The following is a 7,834-nucleotide window of genomic DNA, read 5'->3' on the forward strand; positions in this document are numbered from 1 at the left end:
ACACAAGGTTATAAGCCTAGTGTGTGTGTGTGTGTGTGTGTGTGTGTGTGTGTGTGTGCCTGTGTGTGTGCATACATAACCATGGAAAAAGGGAATCAGACAGAGGGGAGACATAGAGAGATACAAAAGAGAGGGAGATAGGGAGGGATGAAGGGAGCAAGGGACAGAGTAATGGATTACAAACAAAGTGGTTGTAATCATGGGATAATCTTAGATATAAACAACCAATGTGCCAAAGAGGAAAACCCAAAGGATAATCCCAGGCCCGCTTATTTTCATAAGGATCTTTGTTAGAAAAAGATGCCTAGGTACAATTGCCTTGTGGGAAGACCAGGGACTAGCTGGTGCATTGGTCCTATGTCCTGCAAAACCACCAAGGAAAAGCTCTTGACTTAATGATGCTTATTTGATTAGCCTTGCTTGCCCTGTATCAACTGCACAAATTGTGGAAGGAGAATGTATTCTATCCCTTTCATCTTCACGCTGGGTGAGCAGGTAAAATAGATCCAACCTCCCTCTAGACTGGACTTCTCACAAACAAATACACATACACGCACACACACAGATACACACACACACACACACACACACACACACACACACACATAGGGGCGTCCCCGTTCTCATGCATGCAGGGTGGCACAAACAGTGGTGAGCTCAGTATCCCCAGAGGGACTCATCGTTCACCGGGGCCACTTATAAGGAAGGCCCTGGTCTGGCAGCCATAGGGCTCTTTTGGAGGAGGAGAGGATCATGACAGGTGGTGTTTGTTTGTGGAAGGTGGGCTGGGGGATTCTGGAGTGGGAAATTGGGCAGGGCTGTGAGACCTGTTGGTCCAGATGGGCAGGCCCAGGAAAAGTCAGGTGGGATGTTAATTGGAAAGCATGGCTCCAGCCAGTCCTCTAAGACAAGGTGAGCAGAGCAGAGTTGAGGCAAAGAGAACCAGCTAAAACGCAGGCTAGCCCAGCAGCTCTGTCCTATGCCCCCAGAGAAGCAGCCGTGTCTGTCCTCGGTGATTGGTTTAGCCCAGGCACCCTGCTGCTTTTCGGGTGCCCCTTCAGGTCCTCGACAGTGGAGATGGAGGCCGCCCACTGCCCAGAAGCACTGCAGAAGCTGCGTGAGCACCTGCTCATAGAGACAGAGCCCAGGCAGCTCTACAAAACCCAGAAGAAACTCTCTTCGCAGCCCATGTTGCTAGACAGCCTTGAGGAGATTGGCTTCAGGCAGACCATCAAGCTCTTGAGGAAACAGCAGCTCCTGGTCCCCTGTGTCAAGGTCTTAGCCGACCAGTGGTCAGAGGTGTGCCCAATAGATCCCCAGTGTGAGCCCAGACTGCAGAACTTTGCTTTCCCTAAGAACCCAATGTCAGAGCCTCGCAGAGATTCTCCAGAACACCAGCCGACTGAGCATCCTTCCCCGGAACAGGGAGGAGATGGGAGAAAGCTTTTCGAGGTGGGCAGTAGCAGCTCAGGACAGAGCCTGAGCCGAAGCCCACGAAGCCCCCGAAGCCCACACACAAGCGAGGGCAAGGTAAGGGCAGCCTGCAGCCCAAGTGTTTAGCCATCAGGGAGGAGGAGGCCAAGAAGAAGAGGGTCCTTAGGGGACAGACAGCTAGGCTCAGAGACCCAGGTGAGGACAACAAAGCACCAGGGAAGTGTGGGGGAGCTCCGGCGGCTGCCTGGGCTCGATCCCTTCTGCAGGAAGCCAAAGGCTGTGCCCGCCAAGCCCAAGCCCAAGCCGCAGAGCCTGTCTCCCCTGAGGGCAAAGACCCCAGGCCCCTGGATCCAGGAAGACTACCCTGTGGGTACCTTTGAGGCTTTCCTCAACTATGACAGCTCTCTGTCTTCCTCCTCCACATTGTCCAGAGCCCATCAGAAGCAATAGTGCCTCAAAGCAAGGCTCAAAGCTGCAAGGATCTGAATCTCCTCCTGGCTGCCAGTCCCTTTCCAGAGGTCATCTCCACCCTTCACGACTGCTTCGCACAGGACAGATCTGAGCACTCTTCCTTCACCAATGAGCAAGAAGAATCACCATGAACTTGGAGGAACAGCTCGAAAATGCCTGTGTTTTAGGGTCGCAGACCTGCCAGACCTCTCCCACAGAACTCGCACCAAGGACGCCTTGGTAAGCCACACTCTTGGTGGGAAACTCACAGATAGTAAAAAGTTTTAAGGCCGACAAGATATTACAGCTCTTAGGGAAAGATCAGATCATTGTGGAACCCACAATTTGATGCAAATGCTGGAGTAGCCCCCAGGTTCAAGGTCATGGTGTTGCAGAAATGGAAGTCCAGAGAGAAAACCTGAGGTGTGCTTATTGGCTTATTTAAAAAACAAATTGGGATCACAAGAAGGAAGTGAACGGGAGTGAGATTTACCAAGAGAAACCAAGACGAACACACTTGAGTTTCTGTGTGTGGCAGTGGGGTCAGGTGAGTGTTTGCTTGAGTGTTAGTGTGTTTGTGTGTTGGGTGTGTTTGTGTGTGTGTGAGAGAGAGTGTGTTTGTGTGTGTGTGTGTGTGTGTGTGTATGTGCATACCTAGCCATGGAGAGAGGGAAACAGAGAGAAGGGAGACATAGAGATATACAAGAGAGAGAGAGGGAGGGTTGAAGGGAGCAAGGGACAGAGGGAGGAATCAAAAACAAAGTGGATGTAATCAGAGGATAATCTAGGAAATAAACAATCAATCTGCCAAAGAGGAAAACCACATGGATAATCCATGGCCTGCTTATTTGCATAGGGATCTTCCTGAGAGAAAGATGCCTAGGTACAACTGGCTTTGGGAAGAACAGGAAGAAGGTACCCACCAGGTCTTCGGGCAAGGTGCTATGTTCTGAAAACCCAACAAGGAAAAGCTCTTGACTTAATGATGCTCATTTGATTAGCCTTCCTTGACCTGTATCAACTGCACAAATTGTGGAAGGAGAAGGGAATCTATCCCTTTCATCTGCAGGCTGTGTGAGCAGGTAAAATACATCCAACATACCTCTAGACTGGACTCCCCCACACACACACACACAGGCACACACATGCTGTGGTGAGCTCAGTATACCAGGAGGGACTCATCGTTCACCAGGGCCACTTGTAAGGGAGGCCATGGTAAGTCAGCCATTGGACTCTTTTGGAGGTGGAGTTGATCATGCATTTTCTTTTCTGGGAGTCATGGAAGTAGGCAGGAATGCTTTCTGAACCCTTTCATTCAAACCCTCACACACCCTCAGCAAAGAGCCAAGCTTCCCTCAGTTTTCCAGGGAGTTAGAAGAAAAACAAGAAAATCTGTTTGGTAGTTTGTAACTTTTAGCTGTCTTTGAGCACTGCCTGAAGACATGGAGTAATCCACCTGGACCCACATAAACAAAGTATTCATGCGTGCGTTATAGAAAAATTTGGGAAACACAATTAGTAATTTAGATGCTATGAAGTGAGCATTCAAATATCTCCTTTGCACAGAAAATCCTTAAATGAGATCTGGAAAAACTGGGCAAATTCGAGGAGGAAGAGGTGTGGACATATTGAGTGTTTGCTTTACCCATGACCCAATTTTACTTCTGAGGCAATGTCAAAAGAGTTCGGGGAGTATTTCTTCTTTCATGAACAGCACTTCCTATTTCACCAAATTACAGACTATAAATAGAATCAAGAACAAAAGTATTATAATAATGTCATACAGAAAAGCCTTTAATATCCATCCATCCATGATAAAAATCGTGTGTATTCTAAGTACTGAAAGATAATATTTCAACATAAGAAACATTCTGCCAGAAAAATACATACAGAACAATTAAACTGGACGTTGAAATACAGAAATCAGCTTCATTTACATTGAGGATACTAGTGTGACAGAGAAAATACATAAAAGAAAAATTAAGCAAGAAGACAGTTTATAGTGGATTGTTTTCTATCTCCTTCATAAATCAAGTCGAGGCAAATTTAACAGTATTCTGCTACTGTTTATTTCTTATAATTTTCTCCTAATTGTGACATAATAAAGCTAAAGTACTTACAGACACTAATTTCACTTAGTTAATTTACCATGCCATAGGTAGTAAGGTATTCCCAATTGGAAGCACATACACTGGTCAGGTGTTTTCGTATTCTGAAGGGCTTTCCACTCCTGCCTTAGTCTTGTGATAAACTTTCATAGAAGAAATTCTCTATGTGAAACAGAACTTACAGAGTTGATCTGGGGAAAGGGAAGTTTGTGGGAGGGACTGGGAGGAGTGGCGGGAGGGAACCCTGAGGTCGGGATGCAATGCGTTAGAGAAGAATAAATTTTTAGAAATAAATAAGTAAAATTTCAGTCAAAGAAACTGTCGACAATCCCTCCTCCCCAAGATCTTCCTTTTCAGTCCCTACTATCCTGCCTTTCAATTGTGTCAGTGGCTTCGGGACTTCTGACAGAACAGGAGGATGGGCCACTATACTGAAACTTACATTTAGATGTCTGTAGCAGATAGTCTGTCCTTACCACATTCTGAGATATCAGGCTTTTGGATACTCTCGCACAAAATTCTCCATTTTACAGCAGTACCAAGGTAGTTTTTTAGAGAAAATTATTTAGAGTAACTCCAAATGGGTAGGTGTTTAATATTTGTTCAGTGAATAAGCAAATCCATTTGTAACTGTGGATTTGTGTATCTTTTATATGTCTGCAGTTCTTGTGATTTTACATATTATGAAATAAAACTTCAAATAGCTGATACATGACTTTAGATTGCAACTTTTCACATAATTTTATTTAAGATGAGTTAATATGATGTATTTACTTAGCACAAAATCAAGTATTGGGCCACATACATTTGAATCTGCGCTTTATCTTTAGAACTTTGGAGAAGTTGTTTTCATTATTGTATCTCAATTTTATTATCTATGAAAGAATTCAAATATTGACAACATGTCATCAGTGGGAATTTAACAATCCATTATACAAAACTACGTAGGATAGCTAGATTTATGCCTGTAATTCTGGTACTCGGTGTCAAACTGCTTCCTTTCCTCAGTGTAGCTGGAAATTAAAAGCCTCTCTGAGACCTTGCTTTCTTGTATAACGTCACGTTCTTCTATAATATTGGGATGAAGGTTCGAGCTACAATTCTCTTTTAGACTAACTCACACTTGTGTACATATAGGTTGACTCACAGAGATCTGTCTATCCCTTATTCCTGAGTCCAAGGATTAAAGATATGTATCACAACCTCTTGGCTTCACTTTGCTGGGAGTAAAGGTGTTCGCCTTTATAGCTTGTGGCTGACTTTGCTTTCTATATCTTCAGGCATGTTTTAATAAATCATAAACAATATCTCACATCAATTCTTCTCTCATCAAAGCCTTTTTGCTTCTTCACACTACTCTTTGCACAAGGCATAGTATAAAAGGTCTTTTAAATTTCTAAGCATGGTTAAGGACACCATGTGTGACAATACTCATTCATTTTGTATTATGTAGTGTAAGTGATCCAGATCCATGTGTGTGGTGAATCTCTCTGACTCACACTGAGATATAGCAGTGATCTAACTCTACAGTTCAAGAGGTAAGAAACTCACTGCTTTGTATCACAAACTCTGTACATTGTCTTCCTTCTTTTCTTCCTTCCTTCTCTTCATTTTTTGAGTTTTAAAAGCTCCTTCTGAAAAAACTATTTACTGTAAAGTGGGGACACAGCATGACTATGTGACAAATATTGAACTAATTATTCTATTATCTTCAGTTTCCACCAGAAAATGTAAATTCTTATTAACTTAAGAACGATTTTGATATCTTACCACACATTCAATTTTTTATGCAAGATACATTTGTTTAGAGTCCAACATATAACATGAATTAAACAAAAGTATTAACGGCTATTTCCAAGTGATCAAATTCTTATATAAGACAATGTAATAATTGTTTCGATGGGAACATTGATGGTATTGAGAAATAGAAGAGGAAACAAAACAGAATGTTAAGGAACAAGGTTTCCATTTTTTGGAGAGGTCTACATAAAATTTATGTTGCTCATTCAATTAATGAGATTGCATTGATTTAATTTGAAAACATCTTGAGATTGATGAATAGCATTAATATAAACTCTTGTGAACTTATATGTTATTTAGAACATGTTCTTGATGCTCTGTGGCAACTCTAGTAACTATACATAATCAGAAATCAGACCACAAATAGAATTTAGCTGACTCTGATTCCCAAAGTTGACATGTCTAGTAATTAACTATCTAACTGATGACAAATGCCACTTATTCAGTGGAATAGTATGCTGCGGTTGACAATTATGGACATAAGAATATTGGAAGCAAGTTATACCTAGGTGTACTTAAGTATTCTGATAAAACTGTATCATCATTTTAAAATTTTGGCTTCAAATTAATCATTTTAAAAATATGGCATAATAAAGTATATATATATTTTGGCATAACTTGGGGTGGAGCTGCACAACTTTAATTCCAGTATTCAGGAGACAGAAGGGGGTGGATTTCTGTGAGGTCAAGGAAAATCTGATTTACAGTAAGGAATAGGTCAACCAAGGCTATTAGTGAAACCTTGTCTCAAAAATAAATAAAAAAACAAATTTTTAAATATTACCTAACATCACACACATCTTCATCACACATCTTCAAGTGTATTTTAGAAGTATCATTTAAATCATATTTCCACTTAAATGCACAGATAACTGATTTTCATATTCTATCAAAAACAGAAATATCTTTGTGTTTTAGGAAGTCATGTCTGCATAGGTTTTGTAGGTAGACATTAAGTGAGACTACAAAGCTCGTAATTTATTTCAACCATGACCACAGGATTAAATGGCTCAAGTGAAAGAGAAAGATTTGGAGAAACATTGAGACAAATATATGTATACTCTCGGCAGGTACCTCTAATGTACCTAGTCTAAGGATCTGTTGGATTGGGCTAGAAGAAACAATGAGAAAACCAAATATGTTGGCTTCCTTGACCTTTTGTCTTTAGAATCTAGATGACAGAGACCTAGAGAGCAAACCCAATATTTTATAGCTATATTTTACTACCCTGCTGTTTTGAAATATTCTTTTGGAAGGCATGAATCATAAAATACTCCGAATCCAACTTGATATAGAAAATACAGCAGAGCAATATAAGACATTCGAAAATGATACATCAAATAATTAATAACACTTTGATAAGTGAATCTCAAGCTATTGAAATATTTGAAAAATTAGACAAGGAATTCAAGGGTTTAGCTAAAAATGGTCAATGATCTTAATGATGTTTCAAGACGCAGATGAGAAATTCAGTACCTTGGACAAGACTTTCTGCAACCAGAATGAATCTGAAGATAATCAAGCTGAAAGCCTGGGAATTAAAAGCTTCATAGGGCAGGCACCAGACCCTTCCTGCCACCATAACCCGCAGAAGAACCTGGAGGAAGCACAAACCTGCCAGCCTCATTGGCCGCCATTCTGGGCTTGTCCCTCCACCCACCAGTAGAGAGATTAATCCCAGGGACTCTTCTAGCTCACATCCCCCTCCTTAGATCTACTGACCCTCAGTAGCCAAGCCCTTCCTGCAACTGAATTCTGAAGAGGGACCAGGAGGCAGAAAGAAAGCAGCCAGCAACATTCACTGTCATTCTGGTGAGAGAGAGTCAGACTGACAGAGAGAGAGAGAGAGAGAGAGAGAGAGAGAGAGAGAGAGAGAGAGAGAGGATAGGGTCTTGAATTCATACCCATGAAAAGAGAGAGATACACAACTAATAACCTCATGAAGAAGAGATGAGAAGACAGTATAAAAACACATCCAACAACTGAAAGACTTATATGACAAAATCAGACTCTAGGGATTCTACACCAACAAGGCCTGCACA

Source organism: Mesocricetus auratus, unplaced genomic scaffold, assembly GCF_017639785.1.
Source record: "Mesocricetus auratus isolate SY011 unplaced genomic scaffold, BCM_Maur_2.0 Super-Scaffold_100052, whole genome shotgun sequence".
NCBI classification, from domain to species: Eukaryota; Metazoa; Chordata; class Mammalia; order Rodentia; family Cricetidae; genus Mesocricetus; species Mesocricetus auratus.